This window comes from Mustela nivalis (genome assembly GCF_964662115.1).
Source record: "Mustela nivalis genome assembly, chromosome: 3".
In the NCBI taxonomy this organism is placed as follows: domain Eukaryota; kingdom Metazoa; phylum Chordata; class Mammalia; order Carnivora; family Mustelidae; genus Mustela; species Mustela nivalis.
In genome coordinates this window covers 170,672,127-170,687,242 of record NC_139022.1, presented here as the reverse complement: position 1 = coordinate 170,687,242, position 15,116 = coordinate 170,672,127, and the positions used below count along the sequence as shown (strand labels likewise).

The 15,116-nt window shown below is 38.3% G+C and overlaps 1 pseudogene across 1 annotated transcript; it reads right to left on the bottom strand.

Moving 5' to 3' along the window:
• Window positions 1–5,535: 5,535 nt before the first annotated feature.
• On the bottom strand, window positions 5,536–14,295 carry LOC309861943 (heterogeneous nuclear ribonucleoprotein D-like pseudogene; annotated as a pseudogene). The gene is made up of 2 exons: window positions 14,223–14,295; window positions 5,536–6,440 (listed from the first exon to the last, which is right to left on the bottom strand). The product of its transcript is annotated as a heterogeneous nuclear ribonucleoprotein D-like pseudogene (transcript).
• Window positions 14,296–15,116: the final 821 nt, after the last annotated feature.

The window sequence follows — 15,116 nt, the reverse complement described above, 5'->3', positions numbered from 1 at the left end:
AAGCTTGGAACAGAAGGGAACTTGCTCCACTAGATAAAGAGAACCCACATAAAAGCAGCAGCTAATACTATGCTTAACGGTGTGAAACGATCTGCTTTTCCTTTAAGATTAGGAACAAGGCAAGGATGGTCCCTCTCACCATTCCTATTCAACATCATACTGGAAGTCCTTGTTAATGCAATAAAAAAAGAAAGCAGATGCTAAAAGTATATCAAGATGGGATCAGGAGGGAGATAAACTGAGGGCTGTTGGGGGGAGGGGAGTAGGGGTAGGGTTGCTGGGTGATGAACATTGGAGAGGGTATGGTGAATGCTGTAAAATGTGTAAACCTGATGATTCACAGACCTGTACCCCTGGGGCAAATAATTTATTATATGTTAATTAAAAATAAAAATAAAAAAGAAAGTACACTGATTGGAAAGCAAGAAATAAAATTATATATATTTATAGATAATATGATTGTTTACATACACTATCCAAAAGAATTGACAAAAATAAACTCCTGGAACTAAAAAGTTATCACAAGATTTCAAGATCTGAGGTGATTACATACAAGTCAGTTGCTTTCTTATGTATCAATGATGAATAATTATTATTTGAAATTAAAAATATAATACCATTTATAGTAGCAACAACAACAAAAATGAGATACCTTGGTATAAATTTAATAAAAAAATATACAGGTTCTGTGTTAGGAAAACCACGAACTCTGTTGAAAGATGTCAAAGATGATCTCAGTAAATGGGAATATGTTCCTTGTTCATGGGTTGAAAGAATCAATATTTTTCAGGTGTCAGTTATTCCCATGTTGATAAATAGAGTCTACCCAGTTGTAATAAAAATACCAGAAGCTATTTTATCATACCAACACACTGAATCTAAAGCTTATAAGGAAAGGCAAAAGAACCAGGGTAGCAACACCTTACTGAAGAAAAACAAAATTGGAGAACTGTCCCTACTCAATTACAAGATTCACTATAAAGCTGCAGTTTCAAGATACCATAGTATTGGTAAAAGAATAGACAAATAGATCAATGGAACAGAATAGAGACCATCCCCCCCCATTAGTCAAGTGATCTTTTGCAAAGGAGAAAAATCAATTCAAAGGAGAAAGGCCAGTCTTTCAATAAATAGTGCTTGAAAAATTGGATATCAATATGCAAAAAAGCAAATTTAAACTCTAATCTCACACCTTTCAAAAAAATTAACTCAGAAAGGATTGAATGTAAGCCTAAAATGTAAAATGCAAAACTGTACTACTTCTACAAGATAAGATAGGATAAAATCAGGATCTTGGTTTTGGTATTGAGTTTTTAAACAGCACCAAAAACACAATCAATGCAAGAAAACATTAATCAATTGCACTTTATTAAAATTAAGATTTTTTTGCCTTGAAGACATTTTTAGAATAAAAAGACAATCCAAGTTACAAAGAATGGAGTTGTAAAACACATATCTGGTAAAGGAATAAAAAAACCAAACAATCCAATTTAAAAAATGGCCAAAAGATATGAACAGATGTCTCCACTAGGAAAATACACATATGGCAGTTAAGCATACAAGAGAGGGTTCAACATGATCTATATTAGGAAATTGAAAATAAAAGCAATAATATATGTACATCTCTTAGAATGGCTAAGATCCCCCAAATGAAAATATTAAATGCTGACAAGAATGTGGAGCAACAGATATTTTTCATTGCTGGTGGAAATACAAAGTGATCTAGCCATTTTAGAAGACAGTTTGGCAGTTTCTTACAAAAGTGAGCATAGTCTTTTCATGCAATCCAGCAGTCATGCTTCTAGTATTGACTCAAATGATTTGAAGAATTTGTCTACATAAAAACTTACATAGGAACATTTTCAGGTGTTTTATTGCTAATGACATCCCCCAAAATGGAAGCAACAAAGAAGTCCTCCAACAAATAAATGGATAAACTATGGTACATATATATATGGAATATTATTTAGCAGTAAAAATAAATGAGCTCTTAAGCCATGAATGGATACAGTGGAACTTTAAATGCATGTTAGTTAAAGAAAACAGTCTAAAAAGCTTCCATAGTTGATGATTCCAACTATATGATGTTCTGGAAAAGGCAAAACTCTAGAGACAGTAAAAAGATCAGTGGTTTCCCATGGACTAGGGAGTGGGGAGTGGTGTGGTGTGAAAAACCAAGAGCTAAAGCACAGGAAATTGTTTAGTTGAATAAAGACTGTCTTCTTAACCAGACTTCAGCCAGAGTCCTCTAGTCCTAAGCCCCCTAGTCCTCAACCTTGGGATTCCTTCTTAAAGGAAGGACCTCCATTGCTTAGTTACAGCAAGAATCCTATTAAGCCAGTTTAGAAAGAATACCCCACCCTTGATATCTGATCACCCTGGCCTGCCTTCACCAAGATAGGATAGGATTGCCAAATTTCTTTAGCCAGAATCCCTTGTGGCTCCTGTTATTTCCTCTTAGAAATTTTCTGTCTACTGATCACCGCCCTGTTCACTGGCCATAAATCTCCAGTTGCTCATGCTGTACTGAGCCCACTTACATACTAGGTGTCTTTTCTCCTATTGCCATAGTCCATGAATAAAAGATGTTGTTAACCTCTTTGATTACTGTCTGGCTCTGATTTTCTTTAGTAGTTCATGAAACTATTCTGTATGATACTGTAATTACGTATCCCATAAAGCCCTACGACACCAACAGTGAACCTTAATGTAAACAATGGCCTTTAGTTAACAATGATATATCAATATTGTTTCATTAATTGTTATAAATGTACCACATTAATGCAAGTTGTTAGGAACAGGGTCATATGAGTCTCTGTGTATGTGAAGGGTTATATATGGCAAATCTCTGTACTCTCTGTTCAATTTTTCTGTAAATTGAAAACAGGATGATGCCATTGACTCATCTGAGAAAGTCTGGAGAAAGAGCCAGCAGGCATTTGGGTCAATAGTTACATGGTGAGTACATTCACTGATGTTGCATAGGTGGTTGCAGCCGGATTTCAGAGTGTTTAGTCAGAGATGTATACCTGAAGATTATTTAAAACAATGGCGATAAATCAAATCCAAGGGTGAGATTATAAAATGAAAGAAAAAATGACAATGTCAATCCTCATGTAATTCCAAAATTTGGAAATTTATAGAAATTTCAAAGAAATAGAAGTGAGAGTGACGTTTGAAGAGGACTGATTTGCAAGTGAGGAATAGAAGATGACAGGGTAGTTTTTATTTGCAAATATTTTTGTTTTGGACTTCAATGATAGGCTGTGTTGGTACAGAAAAGAATACCGCGTGAAAGATGGAGGCTCCTTGAGTAGTGGGAGAGCAATGGGTCCGTGGAACAAGGATCCCCTGGGCTGAGAATGTTGAAGGTCCATGTGGCTGGGGGACACGACTTTAGTGACAACCATCAGTTCTAGAGAAGACTTTCTCCAGCAGTATTCAGCCTCTTGTGGGGCTTCATGGAGGGCATAGGTGGTTGGGTCACTAGACTGGGTTTCGGATGTGCAGGTGATATGCAGTAGATTCCCGTGACTGCTGTCACAAATGACCACAAACTTCGTGGCCTAAAACAAAACAGATTTATTATCTTACAGTTCTAGCAATGAGAAATCCCAAATCATTTTAACTGGTCTGAAATCAAGGTGTTGGTAAGTCTGCCCTTCCTTTGCAGGCACCAAGGAAAAGTTTACTTACTTACTCCTGGTTGTGATAGTATCAGACATTCCTGGCCTGTGGCTACATCACTCTCATCTCTGTCTCTCTCTTCCTGTCTCCTCTGTGTGTGTCGGATCTCTTTTTACTTTTCTCTCTTTTAAAAATATTTTGTTCATTTGAGATAGAGATAGAGATGGAAAGAGAGAGCGCATGTGTAGCAGGGGAGGGGCAGAGGGAGAGGGAGAAGCAGGCTCCCTGCTGAGCAGGAAGCCTGACGTTGGGACTTGATCCCACAACCCTGAGATCATGACCTGAGCCAAAGGCAGATGCTTAACTGACTGAACCATCCAGGAACCTCTCCCTTTTACTTTTCTCTTTCAAAAATTGTGCCAGTGCATTTAATGCCCACCTGGTGTTGGCGTCCGTTATCAAAGGAACGAAACTGAGACAAAATGAAAGTTATGCAAAGCTTTATTCTATGCCAAGCATTAGAAGTCAGACTGATCGGCCAGGGCCACCTCCGAAGAGAGCAACAGCACCCAATCTTACAGGCTCAAGAATTGACTGACCCGTCAGGGCTGCCTCTAAAGAGAGCGACCCCTCCCAATCTTACAGGCTATCTTTTATTGGGTAAAACCACAACCCATATCTTGTTATTTTAACCCACTGGGTTTGTGTGTCTTTTGCTGACTGGTTAGTTCCATCTGGTCTGGTGATTTGTTATTTAAGATTACTTCATACCAGGAACTGTTACAAACAGTACTTTGGGGAAGGCTAAGTTATGTTAGGCCACGTGCAGGATAAATTACAATTTATCCTATAGTGGTTGTTTGAACTAGCCTATCACTCTGGTCAGAATTGGTGCCCAAGTTTGGCGCCTAAAAGGTGGGGTTTACATTTTTTGGTGGTTAGGGAGACAGTATGTGTGCTTTACTGATTGGATGTCTCCACCTGGCCTGACTCACCCTTGTATTCTGGGCTCTGTTATTAAGAACAGGCCGACTATATTTTACTGGTTTCCCAGATTTGCTTTTAAGTAAGTTTCTCGGGTGGGGGGAGTAATTTAAGTTTACTGCACAAACAATAAAATGGCTGTTTAACCAAGATGGAGTCGGTCTGGCTAAGTAGGCCCTTATACTGGATAATCCGGGTTATTTTTCCATCTCTCAATTATTAATTTAAATTTACTGGCAAAGACCTCTTTTCCAAATGAGGTGACATTTATAGGGATTTGGACCTCATGGCTTTGGGAACTACTATTGGCTATACAGGGCACGGGAAAGAAAGTTGATTTTGATGATGAGTGTGTGTCATGGATCCCAAGGTAGATGAAAGAGGTAGAAGGAAGAAGGCCAAAAACAGAGAAAAAGCAAACTGTTAATAGTATTATTAATGTATTAAAACACCTAAAAGCCAGGCTCAAAACCATAAACTATTTTATTTCTGTTAAAAAATGTATATATATTAGTGTGTGTAAATGTATCTATAATATAACACACAAGTGTGTTAATAGTGATTATTTCTTGTTGGTGTCATTAGGCTAATTTTTGTTTTATATTTATTTAGTTTGTATTTTCTGCATATTTTTCATAAACAAAATTTTTTTTCACATAAGGAAGGATTTATTTGAGGTTTAACATGAAATAAAATTTGTATAAAAACAAATCCACATCGAGTCATAACACAGATAGCAAAAGACAAAGTAAAAACGAAGAAAACTAATTGATGGCCATATATAGTTGAACACAGTTGTGCCTTGTACACTAGAAGGTCTTTTACAAAATAATCATCTTAGATCAACAGAAGACCAGTCTTCAATGTTGTCCTGTAAGATGGGTTAACTTTGGCAGTCTCCTCCTGTTTTCTCCAATGTCCTCCTTAGCGTGGCTGGTAATTGTTTTGGTGATTGCCACCCCGTTGAAACACCTTGCCGTAAGAGTTCTGTTAGCCCCTGTAGTCTGCATGCCCCTGTCCACATGCACAGTTCCCAGAGTTATTACACCCAGTATAATCATAGCTGCCATAGCCACTATAGGTCTGATCCCCACCACAGGCACTATTGTAATTTCCATACGCTCGATCATAATCGTTACTAAATCCTTGGTTCGAGTTTCGGCCCTGACGTCCTCCTCGACCCCTAGGACCCCCTCGACCACCAGTTGCAGCACCTCTTGCTCCTTTTCGTTGTTGCTGTTGCTGACTTTATACCTCTTTGGGTTGGGCAACTTTGATTTCACACTTCCCAGAACGAATTTGATGATACCTGCTTTCTAACCATTTCTTGACTGGTTCTTCATCTGTGTATATGATAAAACAAAACCCTTTTCTTTCATTTGTTTTTGTATCCATGGGGAGTTCAATATTTTCAGCCTCTCCAAAGGCTCCAAAATATTCTTTAATTTGTTCTTCAGAAGGATCTGGGCTCAATCCACCCACAATAATCTTTTTTGGGCAGTTCTTTCCCTTTGAAAGTTTGGGCCCCTTTGGGGTCTATCAATTTGCCATCCAGTTTGTGTTCCTTTAGTTCCAAAACTTTGTTAACACTAGCAGCATCTTTGAAAAGCACAATTTAAATGCTCTTGATTTTCTGGTCACTAGATTGGTTTTAATAGTACAGTCTACTACTTCCCCAAATTGAGACAAGTATTTCATCAGATCTATCTTGCTCATATCTCAGCTCAAGCTTCCAGTAAATATTTTGCTGTCACCCTGCTGATTCCTGCTTGTGTTGATCTTGGATCCCTCTGCAAATTCCTTTATGTTGCTGTACTCGTTCATATCCTCTTGGGGCAGATTTGGTGGCCCCGGGGGGAAGGGGGATAGTGGGGGGGTGGGGGGGGTGGGGGAAGGGTGGAGGTGGGGGTGCTGGGTGTTGGTCCAGGTTGGGGCAGCAGCAGGGGTGGAGCGTTGTCTGGAGCTGGATTTAAAATGTCCTTGGAGGAGAACAAAATCAAATTTTCAAAGACCCCGCATTATGTTATATTATGTATGGTTCCTTTTTTACTCCTTTTGAAATTATATTTTCTTAAAATGTTTGAAATCAAATATGGTTTTGTGTCTCAAGCAATATCATAAGGCCAGGAACAGTGCCCATTTAAGTGTGGTTGTGGTCTGTGTCTTAGGTTAGAGCAACATTAGCTTCTTAAGCATGAGAGTTTGTTGTTCTAGGGTCAAACACTATGTAGTCTGACTACCTGTGGATTTGAACATCAATAATCAGACAGAGAGGGAGCAGGTGTTAACGCTGTCCAAATCTTGGCAATTTATTTTTCCTAACTTAAATCCTCCTTCAGTTGCTGATAGATATTATTCTTCAGCTACCCCTTGATCTCAGCTGGAGTCTCTGACTTGAGGCGTATGTGGTGATTATAAAGTACCTAAAACTCTTAAGATGAAAGGGATATTAGTACAAAATACTAATAAGCATTATAATTATAAGGGGTCTCAGCACTAGGGTGTTTGCTGGCATCAGAAACTGGGAATAAGCCGTTTGAATACAAAACTGTCAAAAACATTTCGTTTGGGAAGCATTTGAGGAAGGTTGGTGGGAAAGGATTGACTCAAAGTTGTGTTATTCTAATTCTTCTTTAAAATCATGGAAGAAATTATGCAACGACTCAAATCAAGCAAACAGATAAGGATGGTAATTTGGAGCCTTATTGATCCAAGGAAATGGAATTGAATGAACAATGTCTATGTCAGGTAAAAGACAACATAATTAAACTGATTTCTTTGGAGACATAGGAAGATGGATTTTCTTGAAGATCATTACTGACATGCTCTATTAGGGGAAAAAAGACAATTGCTTTAGTATGTACCTCCATCATTATTACATATTGGTATTAATCTCTGTGATTTTTAAATACGGCACCTGTATGCTGAATGTCTGCCATTTGGTTTTCTTGTAATTATCAAAAATATTTGCACTTTCGATTTTTATGAGCGTCATGTGGTCATGATACGAGCAGTTGTCCTGAGATAAAACTGTCAGCACTCGCATTAGTTTTCAGTGTATTATTGCCCTTAAAGATTTTTATTTGTTGTTCTACAAAATGTTAACAGAACCTCCAAGTGACAATGTTCCCATTACTTTTAAACAAAATGAAGGGCACGCTCTGATTTCTCACAGACTCTTGTCTCTGCATTTATTGACATTTTAAATTCAAATGTCAAACTTAATAGTGATACAAGAGAATGTTTTCATAATGAATGGAATAGATGAACTTTTGAAAGCAGATTATGGTCAGTGGGTTAATAAAATGCAAGCACTCAGGGATGACTTTGGGCACTATGATTTTGTATAAAATGATTGGAAAAATAAATCCTGCTTTTAGCATAGAAATGTAACTTCATTAATCCCATCCAAATATCCTTTCTCTAAAATGTTGTTGGCTGCATGAGAGCACTGCTACTTATTGCTAGCTGAGATATAAAGATACTAGCACATCAACTCTTTCAAAGGAGGAACAGGATTTTTACCTATACTTATTCCAGTGGCTGTACTTATGAAACTTTAATGTGTGTAGGGATAGCTGCGAGATCATGTCTCCGGTTCAGTAAGCGGATTGGGCCACAAGATTCTGCAGTTCTAGCAAGCTCCCAGGCAAGATGCCTGCTGCTAATTCACAGATCACACTTTGAGTAGCAAAGTCCTGCGGTAGAATATCGTATAGGCCCTTCAAATCAGTATGTACTTACCAGGTTCAGCATTAATACTCTTCTCTGCATGTTGATTGTCAAATCCTCTCACCTAACAAATGGCCAGGAATCCCTTTGACCAAGGAAAGCTGTTTATTATGCCCAATGCAGTAACAGAGAGCACTGCTTTGGCAGAATCTAAGTAAAATTTTGGAACGGACAGTTTGGAGAAAGATATTGATATTGACTGAAACATGGGAAACTGATCTAAATGGATAAACTTAATGACATAATGGTTTGGGATTGATGGATAGAGATGGAGATATTTAAAATGAGCCCTAATAAATAGGCCACTGCCTGATAAGCAAGCTCTTGGCCCAGATAAGAAATCTATTCAGAAAAGGGAGTCATTGGCTCAGGTGAAAAACTGTCTCTACAAATTAATTTTCAGGAATGTTATGCAATAAGCAATGAAATCGTTTCTGAGTTTCATGGATCAAGTCGTTTAAGCATTTTGATGAAAGTAGTGATTTTATTTCTCATGCCTCAAATACTATTCTGAATTAATGATAGGTCTGCCTTCCCAGTGACAAAGATAGAGGTGGATTGTATGTATTCCCACATTTTTCTCTTGTCCTCATTTGCATGCTTAGCTTTCATCAGCTACATGCCCGATAGTTCTTGCACACTATGTCCTAACGATATTGTCAGATGTCCTTTCTGGACCATAAGCCATAGAGTCCATTCAGGGTCATAGCCTGACTTTTTAACACAGTCCCTAAGAGTAAGTGAGTGCTGGATGGGTTTACTCAAGAATGGAAGAAACGAAGGAGGAGCATGAAGGCAGGATGGAAAGGCAGAGGGAGGCAAATGTATCTCCAGGTGTAAAATGAAACTGATCATCCAATTTTATCAAGTTGCACTGGTAAGAAGCATTTCAGCTTGTGGAATGGAGGAATCGATATCATATCTTATGATGAAATCCCAAACGTCTGGTCAGGAAGTTAGAACGGTACAGTTACTTTCATAAATGAAAGCCTAGAAGATGATCTTCTTTCTTTTATTCAGAATATCTTACAAAAAATGATAATCCAGTTCAAAGCGAATACAGAGACTTTCAGCGTTAGGAAGTCAAAGAGATTTTGTGACTCTTTACTGTTCCTCATAAGGAAGACAAAAGTCCTGGGAAGGGGTCTCTGTGTGTGTGTGGTGTGTGTCTGTTTTAAACTGAGGATTTTATTTCTCCACAGTTATTAAATTTGGCTATTATTCTCTCTCTCCTAGTAAGCACCACATTTATGACTATGTTACACTTGAGGTCACCTATAATCTGAAGCAATAACTAATGAGATGCTTTCCTTGTATTTCCTCTTGCTGAGATAAAAAATTGCCCTCTGTAGCTCTGCATAGGAACCTGAGGTTGGAACCAAAATAAGAAGAGTTCTTTAATAGTATCGAATTAATATGGATTAACCAGGGGTTCTCTAAGTGTGGTTTCCTACCAGTAACACCAGCTGCTAGATGTTTATTAGAAATAAACATCTAATAAGCATAAGATGCTTATTAGATAGCATGAAAATGCTTAGGCTACACTTTAGACATACAAGATCCAACTCTAGTGTTGGGGCCTAGCCTATATGTTTTATTAGGCCCCCCAGGTGGTGTTGATGGCTGCCAGCATTTGGGAACTAGTGGACTTGTGCATCGATAGCATCGTGCTATCCGTGGAGCAAGGGTAGAAGTTTGTAAAGTAACATTTTCTGCATCATCTTTCAGGGGAAATGGAGTAGGATATACAAGTCCCAAACCACATGGGATGCAATTTAATAGAATTCATTAAGATTCTTCTAATGAACTCTCACTCCAGTAACTCCTTATTCTTGCACCAGGTTCTCCCTCCTTTCCGCTCCTCTTCTGGTGCACACTTGGTTCCACACGAGTAGACCATCAGACCTTGAAGCATCAGCCTGTGGGAATGTGCATCTAGCCAGTGAATCTTCCCCTGAAGAGGTGTTGAATATGAGAATTCCAGAGCAGCTTCTGAAAGAATTAGATTTTTCTCCAGATAGTTACACAGCCATCTCAGATCAGCCTGATCAAAATGTTAGAAGAATTTTTTTAAATTTAGTTTGATTTAATTTTTTTCAGTGTTCCAAAATTCATTGTTTATGCACCACACCCAGTGCTCCATGCAATCCGTGACCTCCATAATACCCACCACCAGGCTCACCCAACTTCCTACCCCCCTCCCCTCCAAAATCCTCAGTTTGTTTCTCAGAGTCCACAGTCTCTCATGGTTTGTCTCCTCCTGTGATTTTCCCCAACTCCCTTCTCCTCCCCATCTCCCCATGTCCTCCGTGTTATTCCTTATGCTCCACAAGTAAGTGAAACCATGTGACTTTCTCTGCTTGACTTATCTCACTCGGCGTAATCTTCTTCAGTCCTGTCCATATTGATATAAAAGTTGGGTATTCATCCTTTCTGATGGAAGCATAATGCTCCATTGTATATATAGATCATATCTTCTTTATCCATTTGTCTGTCAAAAAGCATCTTGGTTCTTTCCAAAGTTTGGCAACTGTGACCATTGCTGCTATGAATATAATGGCCTTTCTTTTCACTACATCTCTATCTTTAAATGTCAGAAGAATTTTTAGTGATATTCCCAAACAGAGATGGTGGAAGAGGAGGGCAAGAGGCATGAGATGATAGTAGGGTAGTAGGATAAGGTCGAGGGAGAGGGGAGAGATTCAAGAAATGAATTGACTTTTGTAGAAAAGAATTTAGGCACAGCTAGAGCCTGGACCTATTGGAAAAATCTGTCCTTGAAAATTGGCTTTCAATCACTTTCCTGATGAGCATGCAAGAAAGTGTTAAGTCTAGGGACCGGCTTGCAGATAGCCATTCCTACCATGTCAGGCGGTGTTCAGAAAGTAAAGGAGTCACCCAATTTGAGAAATTGAAGGAAATTGATGAAATTGATGATGGACGCCCAGTGAAATATCTTACCCTTAGAGAAAACGCTGTGGTGGTTCTTACCCTACACAGCTCTTTGTAAGACCTTTCATCATCTACTATCATTACCTGCTTCAAGAGAATTCATGTTTCCCTGTGTTTTTCACTTGGTGACAAAATGGGCAGTGTGTGTGTGTGTGTGTGTGAGAGAGAGAGAGACAGACAGACAGACAGACAGACAGGAATAGGCTAGACGGATAGAAAGGGGTCTGGATACAAGATTGGATTCCTACGATTTGTCTTGGAAAACTGGACAATTAAACCTGCCATTTACAGAATAAGATGAAAATAACAAAGAGTAGCTCATCTACTCATGTCGGTCTTGGACTTATAAATCTCGGGAAATTTAAGATCAGATGGTACTGATTACTATACCTAAGATTACTTGTATTCTTTTAAATTAGGGTGCATATGGATTTTGCTTGAAATGTATCCACTGTATAAGTGAATTGAAAGAATATAAATTAAGTTGAAATTTCCATTAAATTCTATATGGAACAAGATGGGATCAGGAGGAAGACAAACCATAAGAAACTCTTCATCTCAGGAAACAAACTGAGGGTTGTTGGGGGTCGGGGGGTGGGATAGGGTGGCTAGATGATAGGGTGGCTAACCACCCTAGGTGTTGGACACTGGGGAGGGTATGTGTTAGGGTGAGTGCTGTGAAATGTGTAAGCCTGATGATTCACAGAGGTGTACCCCTGGGGCAAGTAAAACATTATATGTTAATAAAAATAATTAAAAAAATTCTTTTATAGAAAGATGTAATGAATGTCAGCTTTATCATTTTTCCTTTTTGATAACATTTCTTCTCGTGAGTGCAATCACAGGAAAAGAGATCATCCATTTGACTCCTGAAAACCATCTGAGAGTGGGGTGGGTAGACTTTGGGTTTCACAGCTTACAATAAAACCATGTTAATGATTTGTACTGGTTTGAATTTGTGTTGAGTTCGTATCATTCTTGTCTGGTTATTTCTGAGTATTTAATACAGGATGGTTTAGATACGTATTAGGAGAAACTGATTTGAAATATGGACAAAAGAAGAATCATTCTAAGTTTGGGTCATTGCATATTTAAAGCCATGCAGTGGTGTTTAATAATGCAGACATACTAAAGTTAAGACATTGAAAATAGTGCTCCCAGTATAATTGTAAACGTAATGATGCTGCGCATACAGCCAAAGTCTATGATTTAGGAAACCAACCCCCTATGAAATAACTATATATAAATTGTTATTAGAGACACTTTGATGAGAATTGTAATTCTAAAATTTGTTGCTTGGATCCATATAAATTTGTAACTACAATATTTTGTGAATTTTTTTCCACGTAAATTCATTAAAAGGAGAAAATATGTTTCTCTTATATCTTATGAAGTCCTCCAGAATATAAAGTTTTAATTTTAATATCAGGATAGAAAAAAGGGGTGGACTTTTCACATTTTAAGATTTTAATAATGAGATAAAAGGCCAATAAGCCAATTAAAGCAGCAAAATATAAAATACATTATTCATACCAGCTTTCTTTAGTTTTTTGAGTTGCAAAAGCATGAGGTCTTGGGCACCTGGGTGGCTTAGTCAGTTAAGCTTCTGCCTTTGGCTCAGGGCATCATCCCAGAGTCCTGGGTTCAGGCATCGGGCTCTCTGCTCAGCAGGGAGCCTGCCTCTCCAGCTCCTCCCTGCTTGTGCTCTTTCTCGCTATCTCTGTCTCTCAAATAAATAAAACCCTTTTAAGAAACCCATGAAGTAAAAAAAAAAAAAAAAAAAAAGAAACCCACGAAGTGTTGTATTGATTATTGATGAAACTAGACAAGTAGGGAGAATTTGATATTACAGTTCACTTTTCCAAAGTGCTGTGGAGACAGAATAGCAGGAAGTGGCTGTAAAATTGACAGAACAAAAGATGCACAAAGGAGTGCCATTAAGTTCCATAAAAACGTGTCAGAAGGCTCTATATATTCCAGTACATGGTTTGGCTTTATCATCTCTGCAATTTGCATGCAATTGTTTTCAGAGTCAGCAGCAAAACTTTTACTTTTTTGTTGTATTCAACACTTTCAGATTAAAACCATAATCCTAATTTGAGAAAATTTAGAGCACCCAGAGAAGCATAAAAAATATTGAAAACTACTTGTTAAATAGGCTCTGATAGGAGATATCTGTCAACATATTCATGTATTTCTCAAAAATACATTTTGATAGCTACTTTTATTAAAAGAACATATGTAATATTATATACTGGGATCATGTGTATACATATAAAACATGGATCATGGTACACACATATCCTGCTTATATTAACATTTTAAACATCTTTTTAAAAATGACTTCATAATGCAATATAAGGCCATTTATAACCAGGATCATTGGCTGATTCTAAAATTTTTCTAGTGTAGGGTGTCTGGGTAGCTCAGTCAGTTAAATGGTTGCCTTTGGCTCAGGTGACCATGCCAGGGTCCTGGAATTGAACCCTACATGGGGAACCCTGTTCAGTGGGGAGCCTGCTTCTCCTTCTACCCCCTCCCTGACTGCTCTCTCTCCCTCTCTCTGTCAAATCAATAAATAAAGTCTTTAAAAAAATTTTAAAAATAAAAATTTTATAGTGTAAAATTTGGGCGCATAGTGCTAAGCATTTATTTACTTACTTAAAGATTTATTTATTTACTTATTTTACAGGGGGAGAGAGAGAGAGAGAGAGAGAGAAGCAGGCTCACCACTGAGCAGGGAGACCTCCATGGGGCTCGATCCCAGGACCCTGGGGTCATGACTTGAGCTGAAGGCTGATACTGAGCCAACTGAGCCACCCAGGTCCCCTTCTTTTTATTTTTATTTTGTTAAGATTTTATTTATTTATTTGACACAGAGAGAGAGTTAAACCTTCGTTTTTGTATATATTTTCTTATTTCCTTACCATATTTTCTACGAGGGACACTTAGGAGCCAAGGAGCCTGAACTTTCTGCAGGTCTCCTAAAACATAGCACATTGCGTTATGAAGTTTGCACGAACCCTCTGCCGAGTGATAACGCAAGATTTGTTCTCAGCTCTCTCACATTAAGCAAGGAGAGAATGATTAAGATGTGACCAGGGTCAAAAAGCCATCAGGGAAGAGCCAGGGGAATGGCAGCCAGGCTAGCCCTGCCAACACGAGCAGCTGAGACCTCTAACAAAATTCATCTTCAGATACTCTAAGTGAGGAAAAGAAACCCTACCCTTGGTAGCTCTCTTTTCAAGGGCCCTCTTTTTCTTGCCTTTTGGCTTTTTATTTATCAGATAAGTGAGATTATTTGTAACCCTTATAAAGATGTTTTGTATGGCCAATGATTTTTATTATTTGACATGAAATAATACACCTTATTTGGTATTCAGTTGAAGGCATAATAACTGTCATGTTAGAGAAAACAACTTGGTTCCAAAGGGAAGTGCGTTTTTTTCTTTTTTTATTATTTTATTTATTTATTCAAGAGAAAGAGCAGAGTGAGAGAGAGAGAGCACAAGTGGGGGGAGGGACAGAGAGAGAGGGAGAAGCAGACTCCCCACTGAGCAGGGAGCCTGATGTGAGGCTTGATCCCAGGACTCTGGGATCATGACCTGAGCTGAAGGCAGATGCTTAACTGACTGAGCCACCCAGGTGCCCCAAAAGGTAAGTGTATTTTTTTCGGTGAAAAATAAATATTCTTCAGCATCTTCTAAATGACTTAGAAGTATTTTGGAGAAGTTCCAGAAGTGTTTGGGTGAGACTAGATATGTAGACTCCTAAAGCTGGCTGCTCTGTAGATAAACTTGCTCATTTGGGATTTTAAATTC